The following is a 16,888-nucleotide window of genomic DNA, read 5'->3' on the forward strand; positions in this document are numbered from 1 at the left end:
CTCTTAGTATCCATTTGGAAAATGCCATCTTTCTGAGAATACTTGCAGTAGAAATTTTAAATTAGGATATTAACCATCTCCTGTAAATATATGTTAGCAATGTTTTTCTATTTGTTTAATCTAGAAAGGTGCTAGTTACAGTTTTTCATGCTACTGAATGACTTTAGCTAGAGATTTCCTGAGGGTTCTAAGAAAATCGCTATTCTTAGGGAACTAGAAATCTGATCAAGAGGGAAGAAATTACTTCTTTCTTTTTATTACACCTTGGTTCTCCTATAGTAAATGTTTTCATATAAAACTCATTTCTCCCCATGCCCGAGGAGATGGTTAAATCAAAGGAGCAATAACTAGTGCCTGGCTGTTTGCCACTGGCTGCAATGGGGACTCGGGGAGGAAGACAGGCTCATTTGCCTAACAGGGCCCAGCTCCCTTCCCGTCTTCCTTCATCTTGGGCCTTTTCCTTCCTTACTACCTCCGGTCTAGACTCAGCTTTCCCTGCAGAGACCTTTGGCAACTGCTTCTGAGCCAGGGCAGCCAGCATCTGTGTGTCGGGCACTGCATTAAAAGCTATGGCTTAAAGGGCTCAAGGGAGGAATGGTTCACCCGGGTGTCTATTTGAAGTTGCGAGGTAACTGATGGGAGAGAAAGATCTTAAAACAGGGAGTAAGAGCTCTAGCAACTCTCTGGCCCTTAGACCCTAAATCTGAAAATAGAAAGGAAAGAGATTATCTGAAGACAAACTCCACTGTTAGTGACTCTGCCATTCATTTTATGTTTTCTCTTGAAAGCCTTTCTGTCTTTGTCTCACTAACAAGATAGTTCATGGACATACGTAGACACTACAGACCAAAAAAGTTTTCCACTTATAACATTTCCTTCCTTCAGTTTCCCTTTATTCATTCTCAAATTTTGAAATAAAATTACTGAGGGGATTGGGAGCAGTGAAAAAGAAACTTGGCAATTAGATACTGTCCCTGGGTTTGTCTTAACTATACCTCCTTCTCCAGAATAATTTATTCAGAATAAATGGATGGACTTTGCGATAACTGTATTTTCCTTAAAATGCAAATGCACAATAGCTATTTCTACCCCTGCCTTATTTCTCCCTTTAGATTCTAACTAACAACAGTACTTGAGGAAGAAATGATATTTGAAAATATATAGTCTGTACTAACTAAAATTCATTCAACTGAATTATGTTTCCATCCTCCTTTTATTCCAGGTATCATTGGAACATTTCAAGATCATCAAATCAAATTCCACAGGGATTGGTGACCAACCAGAAGGCTCAGACATCTGATTGCTGACCTGTGAGTAAAGTTTATGTTTTATTAATACTTTGGGCTCTGCTCTTAGGAATTACACAGCCTCTGTGCCTGATATTCTAAATTCTTACATCTGAAGATGAACTGTGAGAAACCAGTTTTTCTGCTGTGGCCCTCCTACTTTACTTGCCAGTTAATTAATCAGTTAGAATCTATCAAGTTTTGAAGGATCTATCAAGTCTTTTATCCTGTTTTGTAATCTGATTTTTTTTGCTTTATTTTTAAATGTTTCCTGCAATGTAATATCTTTCACAAAACAGTCCTGGATCAATCAATCATGAAGTCTTCACTTCCTGTGAAAAATGCTAGTGACTTGAATCAATAAAGACAACATGAGTCAGCCTTCCAAGGTGAATAAGCTCACCTTTGTGCAAACACTGGTGATCTCAGGAGCGCTAAGTACCCCTCACTTTCAACAAATCTCTCTCACCTGGGAGGAAAACTTCTACCAGAACAAAGACCACCTAGGGAGGTGAAAGAGGGGATTTCCACTTTAGAGGATGGAGGAACCAAAGGGCATTTCACTCATTCACAGTTTTGCTGAGCTTGGCTCCAGTAGGTAGAAAAGTTCTTCAGGAGTTCAGCACACCACTCAGGCAATTGTTGTTTCAAGATTCTATCTGTTGCCCCCATGCAAGTTTTCTCAGGCTACCATAGTGAAAATCCACAGACTGGGTGGCTTAAACAACAGAGATTTCTTTTCTCATCATTCTGGAGGGTAGAAGTCTGAGATCAAAGTGTTGGCATGGTGGATTTCTCGAGGCCCTCCTTGCAGATGGCCACCTTCTCCCTGTGTCTTCACATGGTCCTCTCTCCGGGCACACACCTGTCTGGTGTCTTTCTCTCTGTGCCCAAATTTCCTCTTCTTGTAAAAACACCAGTCATATTGGATTAGGCCCACCCTAAAGGCCTCATTTTAACTTAATCACTCTTTGAAGAACTCATCTCCAAATGCGGTTACATTCTGAGATCCTGAAAGTTAGGATTTCAACGTATGAATTTGGGGGAAATACCATTCAGCCCATAATGCTGCCACCATCATTTTCTCTCTCTAATATGCTGACTTTTTGTTTATTGCACATGGGCTTCCCTCTGTTTCTCCCCTCCTGAACTCCTTTAGCGATTACATTACTCTCAGAGCATCTGCAGTTCTTAGAGTGTATTATAATCATTTGGGTACAGCTCTCATTTCCCTATGACATTCTATACATTCTGAAATCAGAAAGTGTGCCTTTTACATCTCTCATAGCACTAGAGGAGGTTTTGTATACAGTAGACATTTTGTAATATTTATTAAATGAATGAATGAATGAATGGAAAGAGGATTAGATGCAGCCTCTGGACCTACAATTTATTTGCTTTAAGACTGTCTCCAAATGATGAGTATTAAAGATGCTTTCTCCTCACTTCCTGCCCCCCAAGACAGGTAGAAATAAGTTAAGGCTGAGGAGAAAGATTGAAAGAAAGGTGTGATTGACTAATAGCAGGAGAGTTACCTTTCTCCCAGAGGTAGGAAATAGTAAATAGCACAAGCATGCCCCAGTTAAGGTGGCTTTCCACAAGAAAACTGTTCGGGGATCCAAGAGGGACTTACTGAGTTTGAAGCCTGTGGGACATGCAAGGGCATGTGTCTAGAAAACAATGCATATGCAGGTCTGAAGGTCAGGTGAGAACCAGAGATGTTCACAGTCACCACCTACAGGCAGGAAGCAGCAGTGTGTCAATGAATGAGGCCACCAAGGAAGACTGTGTAGAGGGAGAGGAGCAGTGGCTTAAAGATTCCATCAGAAATTGTGTATGGAAATTTTTCCTGCTAGATAACAGGAGAAGGACCCGTCCAAGAGGAAGAACACTACACGGTACTTCTAATGAAGCTGTGTGAGAACATGTAGATGAGCTAATGTGTGTGTCTATTTTTTCTCCCCTAGTGTTTTTGGACCTATTTTGTTCCTTCTCTGTCCTGTCTTTTGGGGGCTATGCCCCAAACCATTCCTGTGAGCCTTCTCCTACCCACCTTTGCTCCCTTCTAGCTAACTCCACCTATGGTCATTGTCCAACTCCCCTGCTGTCTGCTCAGGGAATCTTAGACAAACTTCCTTTGGGCCCATTTTCTTCATCAGCCAATCAGAGCTGATCAGAATGGACAGGAGGGGAGGCCAGGATGAGAATCCTTAATGACCAAAGAGACAGAGGCAGGTCGTTTTCAGGGTCAGGTGGCTGTGACGCAGTGGTCACAGAGCATCCTCTTGTTTAGTCAGTAAAGGCCCCAGATAGGGGTGGAGGGCTGTGCCTCTTTTGCCCTGAACTCCCTCCTTTGTCCATTGTCCCCTGCTGATTGTCCCACTCCACCTGTTCCCCAGAATAAGCTTTGGCAGTATTTTAGGGTTTCCCTGCCAGACCAGAGAGTGGAGGGGCCAGGCCATGGCCCCTGACAGTCATTACCAGCCTCCCCTCTCTAGGCCTCACCATCAAATGTCATTTCTCATGGAGCCATATTTACCCCTGGGCTGAATTTCCCTAATTTGCTCTGCTAGCATGATGCAAATAAAAGGGGTAAAGGTATTTATTCATCTCTCTTTTATTTTCCAAAGTGTTATTTCTTTTCCTTTAAGGTGTCTCCTTGCTTTATTTTTCTTCTCTCTCCCTTAGTTCTCCTTCCTTAGTAGAAACCCTTGATCTTCAGGGTGATTTTCTGATTATGAGCAGAAGAGGCTATCAGAGATCTGGAAGCCACCTCCTGCATTTCTTTATTCCCCTACCTCACCCAATTGTTTTAAATGCACATTGAGATACCAGCTTTCTTCAAGAACCCACTTCCACACTTTCCTCTTTGTGTTCTTGGAGTAGCCAGGAAAAAGATGCCCATTTTCTTGAAGGTACCCAAAATGTCAGTGACACTTGGGTCGGTGATTTTATGCAAATTACTATTTATATCAAATGAGAAATGTTGAAAGCAAGAGGAAACCCTTTGCAATCCATGAATGGTCTAGTTGGGGTGTTCCAATGAATGATGGCCAGTGGCCAACATAGGTGCCTCCCGACTGTGTTTCATTAATTTCAGTCAGCTCATGGGCTTGGAGAGAAAGATCATTTTCCTATGAGCACGTAAAAGAAGTGCTTTGAGTTGTAAGCACTTCGAAGGCTTTGCCCTTGTTTTCGAATGGGAGATTTTATAACCACTGTGGGCCAGTATTTTTGAAGTCAGTCGAAGCTCCAGATGGAGTGGAAAGAGAAGCTTGGGTTTTTATTTTCTTCTTCTTTTCTTGAGTTTTGCAGAATGAGCCTCCCTGGAAACCTTGACAAAGTCCTTAGTCTCCTTTGGTTCAGGTGGGCCCAAGCTTTTTATAGTAGGATCTGAAGGGATCTTTCTTAAACAAAGATTCCTTCCTGTGGGTTTTTAGTAGTGGCTGTAGAACTAGGCTTATATGGGAGAAGGTCTGGAATCCACTCCCTTCCCTGGGAGTCTCCTCTCAAGGAGACCACTCTCAGGGTCCTTGTCATGAGATATGAGAAGAAAAGTCCACAGTAAGCCTGGGCATAGTCCAGATTTGGTTAAGGATTGAGGGGACACGAGGTCACAGGTCCCATGGGACTCCCAGCGTTCTGGAAACCTTCATAGTAAAGAGGGTAGAGGACATTCCAACACCACCACGTGCAGCTTACTAACCTTGCCCAAATAAACGTGTTTCCCCGGCCAGGGAATTGCGCCTGGTCTTAAGAGGCACCTCCACAAAAACACACCTTTCTGCCTGGCATGACCATTGACAGAGAAAGACTGTGCTAAGAAGGGGGATACAGCAGGGAGAAAAACACACAACGGTGCCAGGAGCTCTTGTCTAGAACTCCTTTCCAGGCTTTTTTTCCCATAAGCGCAAGTGAGTACACAAGTAAAGAGAAAAGAATGATTGTGCTATTTAGCTTTGAACCAAAAACTATCAAGCCTTTCCTAAGGTTCCAACTGTAATAGGATTTGTACAGTTACAGGACACAGACTCAATTGCTTCTGAACTCTGCTTTAGGATGCCTAACAGGATTAAATTGTGAACATCTCATACCACGCCGTGCAACAGTACTCAAATAGGACTTAAGCAGAACAAACAGTCTAGGGGAAAAAAAAAACCCTAAGACATTTTCCTTCCTACTATTCTCTGTATCCCAGGCTCAACTTAATGCCAAATTAAATCTGGATTTTTTTTTAATAGACGTTTCCTAGAGGAAAAGGCAGAGCTGCATTCCCTGAAACATGTTTTAGCCCAAACTTATAACTTGGATTTTTTCTTTCCTCCTCCCTTTTGCTAATTCAAAACAAAATGTCCATCACGCACTCTAACACCAGCCTCTAAGAGCTAGAGACAAATGAAGTCTGAATATTCACGCCAATGTGGTACAAATGAGCTGTGATTTCAGGATGCTGGCTGTTTTACTGACAGGGGAAAAGGGCAGTTGACTAGTTTAATATATTTGGCTGAAAACACTTTGCTAAAGAGCAGTGAAGAAGGCCAATGTTAATACTGAATCCTGTTCTTTAATGACCAAATATGATATATCATGGAATGGGGCGTCCTGAGTTTGGGGGAAAGCATTTCACCATATCCACAGGATGCAGACGAGAATGAATGCAAACGTACTGCATTCATGTTGGGCCCTAAGGAAGAAGCTCTTCTAGGAGTATTTTCTCCAAGTTCGTCAAAGAATTCCTCCCATAAGCATATGATACCATGATTTTGAACCTGATTTCACACAGAATTACAAAATTATAAATATAAAGACATTTGTTATTATGAGAGACTCCAGGAATCTAGCTAACTGTCTCCCATTATTGGCTAATGGTTTATAAATTTTAAAATGCAATTATAAGTTGGGGTTGATGAGGGAAGCCTGTGACCACCATTAGCACCTTCCTTGAACATGCATATTCAGTCAGTCATTAATTCATTCATTCTACAGATATCACTGGATTGGACCTTCTCCATCTCACGTGCCACATTAGTTCTGTGTTACATTTGCAATTCTAGTATTCCTTACCATAAAATGGGCTTTTTTTAAATTAAATGCAATGGAAAATTTTGTGAATCCAATGACGTGTTCAGTGACGTAAATTGTGATTTCTGATACTGTATTTATTTTTCATTGGCTTCGTCTTGGCAAAGGGTCATAATATTTTAAATTTCTCTGCCCTCTCATCCACCTATCATACTTTATTATGCGGTTTATAGGCAAAACACAGGCATGCACTGGCTATATCTGTAAATCTACTTTTCTGCAAATCACTTGAAGGGTAATGCATAATTGCCCCCTACATTATTGTTTCCTAGATTCTAACTTTTGTATAGAATGTTGTTAAAAGCAGATTATAATGTAGTTCCAAGTATGCTGCTTCCTCTGTATCCATAGGGGATTGGTTTCAGGACTCCCGAGGATACCAAAATATACTGATGCTCAATTCCCTGATATACAATGGCACAGTATTTGCACATAATCTATGCATATCCTATCGTATACTTTAAATCATCTCTACTTCTAACACCTAATAAAATGTAAATGCTATGTAAATCACTGTTATACTGTATTTCCTATTATATTTTTTATTGTTGTATGGTTTTTTTAAAAAAAAAATATTTTTCTATCCCTGGTTGATTGAATCTATGGATGCAGAACCCACGGATATGGAGAGCTGATAGTTATTGAATTTAAAAGCAAAATAAGGGTGCTGTGATATTTTTATGAAATGCTCATGAGAATCAAAGATGAGAGACCAGAAGCCAATTTACCGTGAAGTCAGTAGAGTTTAAGCCGCAGGGCCTCTCATGGGGAGAGGTCCCTGCCTCAACACCCCCATGCCTAACTTTTTACATTTACTATTGTATTCTGGTTTTCCAAGAAGGCCTCTCAAGTAATCTTCAGGTCCCACAAAACCTGGATCTGCCCTGAAACTGACACAGATAAACTGAGATGATTTAGCATCGTGTCTAAAGCTAATTAGGTAAGCAAAGCAAAGAAATGGTCAAAGTGTGAAATGTGATCATTTATTTTTTTAAGGCTTTAAGACAAATTCAGCTTATTTTCTAAAGTGAACCCCACTTAAGTGAAATAATAAATCAGTTTGCCAAGGCACAAGTGAACATAAACAGAAGATTCATTTTTACCTCATTAATAAACATCAAATATGAACGGAACCTAACATCAAGCAGGCCAAGGCCTCCTGCTGACAGGAAACAGCTCCTAGTAAGAGCATTTGTAGAAGAACATAAATCCTTCCAGGCAATCACGTGATCATTTCATCATTGAGGTCCTTGCTACAGTCTACTTTGTATTATCCATTTACAGGTCTTGTGAGATGTAACAGAGTGTTGTGATTAAAAGCACACAATCTGGGGCTGAGTAGCCTGGATGTAGACCCCAGCTCTACCACTTACTAGCTATGTGACCTTGGGCCAATGACTCACCTTCTCTGGGCCTCTGTCTTTTCATCTGTAAAATGGAAATAATAAGGATTGTCACAAGGATTTAAATTGATATTATCACAGTTCTTAGAACTGTGCTTGGTACATAGTAAGTGCTACATAACTGTTGTCTAAATAAATCAACTTATCCATCTAGAATGAAAGCTATATGGGATTGCTTGTGGGTTCACTCTTGCAACTCCTCACAGTGCCTAACATGGCACATGGTCAGCCATCAGTGAAAGACAGCAACCCAGGGCCCATGCTGCCCTGCAAATGTGCTTCCCTTGTCCACCCTTGATGTGGTTTGGCTTTGTGTACCCACACAAATCTCACCTTGAGTTGTAATATTCCTCATGTGTCATGGGAGGGACCAGGTGGGAAGTAATTGAATCTTGGGAGTGGGTTTTTCCCTGTGTTTTTCTCATGATAGTGAATAAGTCTCACAAGATCTGATGGTTTTATAAAGGGGATTTCCCCCACACATGCTCTCTCTTGCCTGCTGCCATGTAAGATGTCCCTTTGCTCCTCATTCACCTTCCACCGTGATTGTGAGGCCTCCCCAGCCACGTGGAACTGTGATTCAATTAAACATCTTCCCTGTATAAATTACCCGGTCTCAGGTATTTCTTTACTAGCAGTGTGAGAATAGACTAATATAAGCATTTTTTTCAAATTTTGAGTCTGAATGCTCACAGGGATGCAGGGATGCATATATTCTCCATTTTCCCATAAGCTACCACTCCCCAAATAGTTACCTCTTTGGTCCTTTAAACTATTTGAGTTTGTCATGCCTGATATAAATGAATGATCCCATAATACACGAACACTGCTACAGTTAGTGGCAGTTTTATGGCTCACTGGAGTAAAGAGATGGGCCCATAAGGAAGTGAAATATGAGTCACTTCCACTCCCTGATGCTCTACCTGCAAACAGTGTTCTGGTTAACCTGCCTATCCCTGTTTCTAAACTAGAGGTCTCAGAAGGGAAATAGGAAATCAGGAATCTGAGCAAGCACTTGCTTAGAAACAGAGACGAGTACAACCTAATGTCAGAGCTGGCCAAGACTCTATCAGTCATGACAAGCTAGGTTATGCTGGTGTCAGAAACAGCCAAAATCTCAGCGACGTCAAAATGAACATGTGTTTATCACTCATGCTTTGTCACTAACCCTGGATAGGCAAGGGTTTCTAGTCCACATCACTGTCATCCATGCTTAGCAACCCCTACTGACAATGACTGTCTGGAAATCTTACCAACCATGATGGAGAGAAAAGAGCTCTTTGGAGGGTCTCCTATTGGCAAGTCTACCCCAGAAGTGACATGATACTTCTGCTCAAAACTCATTGGCCAGAATTAGCCACTTGGTCCCAGATGACCACAAGGGGCAAGCACAATACTATAATGTGCCCAGAAGAAGTAAAACAAGAATATGGGGCAAACAGCACAAAGGATCATAGCTGCGACATTATTTGGAACTTGGAGTCTCAGGCCAGAATTCTTAAGCTTTTCAATGAGTTCAACTCAGCAAATATTTCCATTCATAAATAACTGCATAGCAAAGTACTCAGCACTGTGAGGGGATATCAGAGGAGATGTAGGCCTTGACACTGAGCAGCTTCAGACTTGGTCAAGAGAAAGTGATGGTACAAAACATTTGAACAACAAGGCCATGTAGTATTGATCACCAAGAACAAGGCCAATAATTGCTGTAGAAGCTGAAAGGGAGGGTGGTTCTGGGATAAAGATAGGACTTGAGCTGGATTCTAGAAAAATATACGGGATTTGCAGAAGTGGAGGGCACTTCAGGTTATGGGTGGCAAGAAGCCAGAGACAAAGGCCCAGAGGCAGAAATGAGGGTGAAATTATTGCAGGATTCAGGAGTTTGGCTTGGCTGTAAGTTGTGTTTGCATGGGAGGGTAGGGTGGGGAGAGGAATCATGTGATGGATAGAGTGGAGCCATTTCACAGAGAGTTTCTGGGTTCTGCAGAGAAACAAGATGGTGGTATGTGGGAGGAAGATCATTTTTCCTGAATAACTCCATTCAAAACCAAGGAATTTGCACCTCCCAATCACCAGCCTTTCCCAGTACATTTATTCCCCAAAACAAGAGTCCTGAACACCCAACAGCTTCCCAGACCTTCTAGGCAGTCACTGAATGGAGACAGTAGTAAACCCTGGGCTGCTCCTGCCTCCAGTTTAAAGCATATTTGATCACTTCTGCTGACAAAGAATATCCAAGTTCAAGTGAAATAGCCTCTTATTGCTGGGGTCAGTGTAGCCTTTTTGCTATGTAACATCTGGTTTTAAAATTCGGCTGAGAGCTGAGACCTTGACTTAAATCTGTTTAACTTAAAAAGCAGCAAGAGAACATCTTGTTTTCATGAATGTCCAGGGGCTGTGTGTCAACAAATAAAAGGTCTGCTTGTGGTACTCAAAGTGGAAAAGCTGGTTGTGAGATGTTCTGCCACTGGGATAAATTTATTATGGACTGTTTGTTTCTTGGAATCATGCACCAGCATTTGAAAATAAATCAGCATATTTCTGCTTGATGGTGTGTTAGAACCATGCTTTTATTGTCAGAAGTTCACAGAGCTGGATGGGTCTTGAAAGATGCCCTCTTTCATGCCTCCCACCTTAGCCGCATGAAGTTAATGTCTTAACGTGGATTCCCTGGGTCTGCATGAATTCTGGCAACAGTTTCTGATGGATCATTATTTTTATGTGACTTATGTAGGACCTGAAGTGGGAAAGAAGTGGGTGAGACTAGTTCACCATCCCTCAAATCTGACTAGTTGCTTTTCTCCTCACCCACCTATTTAGGAGAGAGAAGTGGAAAGGAATTTTATTTATCTGCACCTAGGGGAGCAAATGTCTGGCACATACTCGATGTCAATTTAATTTGTTGAATGAATACAAACTCCAGTCTTATAAATTTATGTTCCCTGTATGAATTCATGTCTCTATATATATTAATGTCATTCCTTTTGGAAAAGGTGATTACCACCCAGATCTTATTCTAACACATAGGAAACCATTAGATCGTTCCTGCAGTTCTCTCTCATAGTAGCTTCTTTTTTTCTTCTTTTTAGGTTTCTTCCTAACATTAACCTAATTTGTATTTTATTTGTTGATTGCCCATCTCCACCATCAGACTACAAGCACCTTGAAGGCAGAATAGCTGCATTCACATCTTATATGCTACACTAAGCAAGGTAGCTAGTACATGAATATTTCATAAACATTTATTGAATTTTTTATTTATTTATTTTTATTATACTTTAAGTTCTGGGGTACATGTGCAGAACGTGCAGCTTGTTACATAGGTATACACATGCCATGGTGGTTTGCTGCACCCATCAACCCATCACCTACATTAGGTATTTCTCCTAATGCTATCCCTCCTGTAGCCCCCCACCCCCACCCCCTGACAGGTCCCAGTGTGTGATGTTCCCCTCCCTGTGCCCGTGTGTTCTCATTGTTCAACTTCCAATTATGAGTGAGAACATGCGGTGTTTGGTTTTCTGTTCTTGTGTTAGTTTGCTGAGAATGATGGTTTCCAGCTTCATCAATGTCCCTGCAGAGGACATGAACTCATCCTTTTTTATGGCTGCATAGTATTCCATGGTTTATATGTGCCACATTTTTTTTAATCCAGTCTATCATTGATGGACATTTGGGTTGGTTCCAAGTCTTTGCTACTGTGAATAGTGCTGCAATAAACATACATGTGCATGTGTCTTTATAGTAGAATGATTTATAATCCTTTGGGTATATACCCAGTAATGGGATTGCTGGGTCAAATGGTATTTCTAGTTCTAGATCCTTGAGGAATTGCCACACTGTCTTCCACAATGGTTGAACTAACTTACACTCCCACCAACAGTGTAAAAGCATTCCTATTTCTCCACATCCTCACCAGCATCTGTTGTTTCCTGACTTTTTAATGATCTACATTGAATATTTTTATTAAAGTTCTCATTGGGATGATGGTTGTAGAGTCTCAGCCACTCTTGATTGTATCTGAATTTAAATATAATGCAGAAGATGACAGGACTTATAATGCAGCTGAATATGTAGGGGCCTTTTGTGTAATGACACACTCACATTCATTTGGCCATACACGCTACTGAAGGTCACGGCGGGATGGGCTAAACTAACCATCTCTATTTTCTCAATTTAAGGTGGTCAGCTACATCTGTCATATAGCTGGCCCAGATTAATGTCATAGCACAGGGCCGTAGCTTAGGATTTTTTTCCCCTCAAATGAGTAACTCATTCCTGGTGGGATAAATCTGTGACTTTAGCCTTATTAGCAAGAAATTCTGGCCCACGAAGCTATCTGGTAAAGGCAGTGTGATATGGTTTGGATTTGTGTCCCTGCCAAATCTCATGTCGAATTGTGATCCCCATTGTTGGAGGAGGGGCCTGGTGGGAGGTGATTGGATCATGGGGAAGGATTTCCCCCTTGCTGTTCTCGTGATACTGAGTGAGTTCTCACAAGATATGGCTGTTTAAAAGTGTGCAGCACCTCCCCCGCTCTTTCTTCCTCCTACTCCGGCCATGTCAGGCATGCCTGCTTCCTGTTTGCCTTCCACCATGATTGAAAGTCTCCTGAGGCCTCCCCAGCCATGTTACTCATACAGCCTGCAGAATCATGAGCCAATTAAACTCTTTTCTTTATAAATTACACAGTCTCAGATGGTTCTTTATAGCAGTGCAAGAGCAGACTAATGCACAGTGCAAGGATCTAGGGTCAGAAAGGTGTTTTGGTGCTCAACAGACCTATGGCTTAATGTCCACATTCACTTGTCCAGTGGTCAATGCAGATCTTTCTGGTGATCAAGCACAATATGAATACTCTCACTTGAGGGGTTCGAAGGTGGATTCATTTGCTCCATTTTTCTTTGGCTTCCTGTGTAGATGGAATTGAAATGGGAATGATATGTGCATTCCAAAGGATCTCAAGAGAAATGCTCATTCGTTTACAAGAGGTGCAATCCCACAATAGTTTCTTGCTTTGTATACTTGAAAACATTCCCAAAGAAACAAAGTTGGATGCAGAAAAAATATTGGGAGAAAAGAAAAATAATACTCCAAATTCTGAACAATTCTACTTTAACATGTTGATCTGTCTGCCAGCTGGCCACAGGGTTGACTACTTGTAATATATACTTTTGGTAGGCCGCATGTAGTTCTTGGAACTGTTTATATTCGGCTGCAGAAACTTAATTATTCTAAAATTGGCAGGGTGATATTTGGTTACTTAATACAAAATTGCTTAGTCATCTTTAAACATAGTGTGGACAGCTTTTGTTTAAGTGTGAAAAATTAGGAATTGCAAATACACTCCAAAGAGATTTTAGGTCAGGGAGAAAAACAAGAAAGTATCATTCTTTCAAGATATTTAGCAGGTGGTTGCCACATGTTTTAATTTGACAAGCTAGGTAACTGTCGAGTTGAAGTCCTTGATTACAAGGATTTTTCCATTTTCTTTGTAGATATTGTCAGAAGTAGAAAGCTGTTGCTGCTGCTTCTTAGATGGTATTCTAATCCTACACTCTGCAAAGTATAGGTTTTTCAGCAAGAGTGTGAGGAACTCTAACATCAGCTGCTGGAACAGCTTTCTTGTTCTACGAAGCGAACAAGGATGCCATTTCAAGCTGGTTGTCACAAAGATCCTCCTTTTGCCTCTTTTGGTTTGAATCCTCGAACTGTTGCCTTCCACGTATAGTACAGAGCTATAGTGCTTTAGCGAGGAAACAGGCAGGCAGAGTGAGCTTCTGCATTGTTTAAAGTCTAAAGTGGCACCGGAAGTTTCTAGTTTTTCCAGGAATGCCCATGGCAACCTCACACTTTTCCTGTGATCTGGGCTGGGGCTCCTAAGAGAGATGGTGAGAAAAGATAAAAGTCCTGTAGCCAATGGGTACCCACGCGAGGCCTGGGAAGGGTAGGTTCCCAAGCAAACCTCCAGAACGGTGCCTTATGTTTCTAATTACTGAGCATGGTTAGAGAGCAAAATCAGGCAACAGTTTTTTTAGACTGATGGAAACATTTAATTGGCTCTGAATGTCAGTGTTTTCTAATTATGATAGAGGGGTAGCAAGAAGTTTCCAAAGGCTGCGGAAATTTGAAGTGTATCAGCTGAATTCTGATTCTCTTCTTTTCTTATTATTCATCCTGTCTTCTTTTTCTTTCAACATCCAAGAACAAACCTATTCCCTCAGTTAAATGCCTAATACTCCTCTTCCTGAAATCGAAATGTCTCTCTAAGACCAAGTTCTTCTCCACTAGAGATAAACAACCACAACTACAAATCAGAATATAAAATAGAGTTCCATAGTAAACCACCAACATTCCCAAGGTTACTAAGAGCTCAGCCAGAGAAACAGCCTTTTGATAACGTCTTAGCCAAGTTCGTTTGTTTAACAACTAAGTTCAACAAATAAGCACTGCCCTGGCATCTGTTCCAACTCAACAAGTGTGAGCCTAATGCGGAGTATAAGAAAAACAGTCAGTTAAGAACTTTGAGGGATCACGAAAGACAGTAATCATTTCTAAGAGATAACAACCTTTTACAGAAGACAAATATGTACTTGGTAATTAAAATACACGCTATAGACTAAGTGCTCCAATAGAAATACAACATGGGTATCAGTACAAACTCAGGTTATTGAGTCAGTTGTTCAAAGATCCTATGGTTTTGTGCTATTCTTTTTTTTTTTTTTTTGGAGACAGAGTCTCGCTCTGTCGCCCAGGCTGGAGTGCAGTGGCGCGATCTCGGCTCACTGCAAGCTCCGCCTCCCGGGTTCACGCCATTCTCCCGCCTCAGCCTCTCCGAGTAGCTGGGACTACAGGCGCCCGCCACCACGCCCGGCTAATTTTTTGTATTTTTAGTAGAGACGGGGTTTCACCGTGGTCTTGATCGCCCGACCTCGTGATCCGCCCGCCTCGGCCTCCCAAAGTGCTGGGATTACAAGCGTGAGCCACCGCGCCCGGCCAGTTTTGTGCTATTCTTAAGCAGGCCCCAACTGTGAGCCCTTCCCTACCTGAGGAAAAGTCCAGGTATTCCCAAACTAATAAATGAGTGAAACTGCTATCTAAAGGACTCATTACTATCTAAATTACTATCTAAATATAAAGAAAGAGGAAGCAATCTAAGTACTTTTCAACTTATTATTTATCTGTAAATATATATGCTTAAATTATATGTCTGTTACATCCAAGGGACATAGCAGATAACATCCTTTAGTTGGGTTTCAAACCTTTCCACCTTGGATTATAAACTTCTAGAAGATAGTTTTTAACCTGCTTTGCAGTTCCAGAATACAGTAAACACACTTGATGATCATGATGAATAGAAGTCAAATAATTCACTAGAGAATAATTAGTCCCTGATCAGTAACAGCTTGTCCTTCACATACAAAAATACTGCTATTAACAAAGCACCTCTAGAACACACCTTTGAATTGTTTTCAGCACTATAAATGGATTTGCATCCTGCCTTCTAAGCTATCCTACTTTATATTAGCAAGATAGCTGGCCAAGGCTCTGTATCACTAAACTGGAAGTGTTAGTTGAACAAACCAGTCACAAAAAGCAGGCACATGAGTTGCTGACTTTTTTTTTTTAGATGAGTAGTTCAGCAAGTCCAGAAGGTCATGCACAAGTTAAACTACTTTTATGTAAAATATGGTGATCTCTGCAGCATGTTTACAACTGGGAAAGGCCCACGGCTTCTGAACTTTCATTCCATGTGAACCACTCTTGGGCCTTGTTACCTAACTTGAAGTGTGATCTTTCTTCAGCCAGTGTCTCAGCTTCTTTTGTATTTGCCAAGCATTTCACTTTCTCAGTTGCAAGTGCCCAGTCACAGCTAGATTGCCCCCATCCAAAAAGCCTCCATAGGAAAATGGAGAGAGTACCAATGAGGGAATTATGAGAGCACCGCCATGCTTTGAGATGCTGACCCATACAACACCCCACAACTTACCACATCTTTTCTATGAGATTGTAAGGTCTTTGAAGACAGAAAGCATATCTAACATACCTTCATGTCTCTGAAGTGCATAGCATTACTTTACTCAGTACAATCACTTCATATTAGGAGTTGAAAGATCTCTTTTTTTTTTTTTTTTTTTTTTTTTTTTTGAGACAGTCTTGTTATGTCACCAGGCTGGAGTGCAGTGGCGTGATCTCGGCTCACTGCAACCTCCACCTCCCAGGTTCAAGCGATTCTCCTGCCTCAGCCCCTTGAGTAGCTGGGACTACAGGTGTGCGCCACCACACCCAGCTAATTTTTGTAATTTTAGTAGAGACAGGGTTTCACCATGTTAGCCAGGATGGTCTCAATCCCCTGACCTTGTGATCCACCTGCCTCGGCCTCCCAAAGTGCTGGGATCACAGATGTGAGCCACCACGCCCAGCCAGGAGTTGGAAGATCTTATAGTAGAGCTGTGGAGTAGAACTTTCTGCAGTGATGAAAACATTCTCTGCACCGTCTTATATGGGGGCCACTAAACACATAATGGCTACTGAGCTCTTGAAATGGGACTGGTGAAGCTGAGGAACTGAATTTTAAATTTTATTTATTTTCAATTAAATTTAAATGACCTCGTGGCTGGTGGCTACCATATTGGACAGCATAGCCTTAGAATCTTAAAAAATATATTTTCACCATAACCCTAAATAGATGGCCACTTCTTCTCCCTGGCTTTTTCAGAGATAGGGGTCTACCCTTTCCATGCACCCCCATTTTTGGGTAGTTGCGCTGGAGCCAGCCCTCCCTGTATCTGAATTATGTGTGATAATATTGTGAATGCCTCTGTTAGTCAGGCATACATTTAGAAAGCATCTTTACATATTTGTAGCAAGTCTATGCATTTTTTCTCACATGGACACAAGTTAGTGGAGAATTTCCACCTTGCCTTAGGGTTTACGCTTATGTCATTTGTTCTTCTCTAGGGGCCAATAGAGCAGCATGCCTATTCTGATTTAGCATTAAACTCTGTCTTTCAGCCTAATTCTCCTTGAGTTCATCAAGGAAAAGTATTTAAATGCTTGAAAAGAAAACAGAAGAAGTCGTGTCCCAAATTTTCACTTCTCTTCATTCTTCTAAGC

The 16,888-nt window shown here is 41.3% G+C and overlaps 1 protein-coding gene across 16 annotated transcripts in view; it reads left to right on the forward strand.

The window, feature by feature from the left end:
• Positions 1-16,888, forward strand: part of CALD1 (caldesmon 1) — a 225,452-nt gene that overhangs the window by 97,570 nt on the left and 110,994 nt on the right. For all 16 annotated transcript variants that reach the window (XM_055347177.2, XM_055347178.2, XM_055347176.1 and 13 more), the window contains exon 2: positions 1,223-1,310. The gene's annotated coding sequence lies outside the window, so the exon portion shown is untranslated. The remainder of the gene's footprint in view (positions 1-1,222; positions 1,311-16,888) is intronic.

The sequence above is a fragment of the Gorilla gorilla genome, chromosome 6 (assembly GCF_029281585.2).
Source record: "Gorilla gorilla gorilla isolate KB3781 chromosome 6, NHGRI_mGorGor1-v2.1_pri, whole genome shotgun sequence".
Taxonomy (NCBI): domain Eukaryota; kingdom Metazoa; phylum Chordata; class Mammalia; order Primates; family Hominidae; genus Gorilla; species Gorilla gorilla.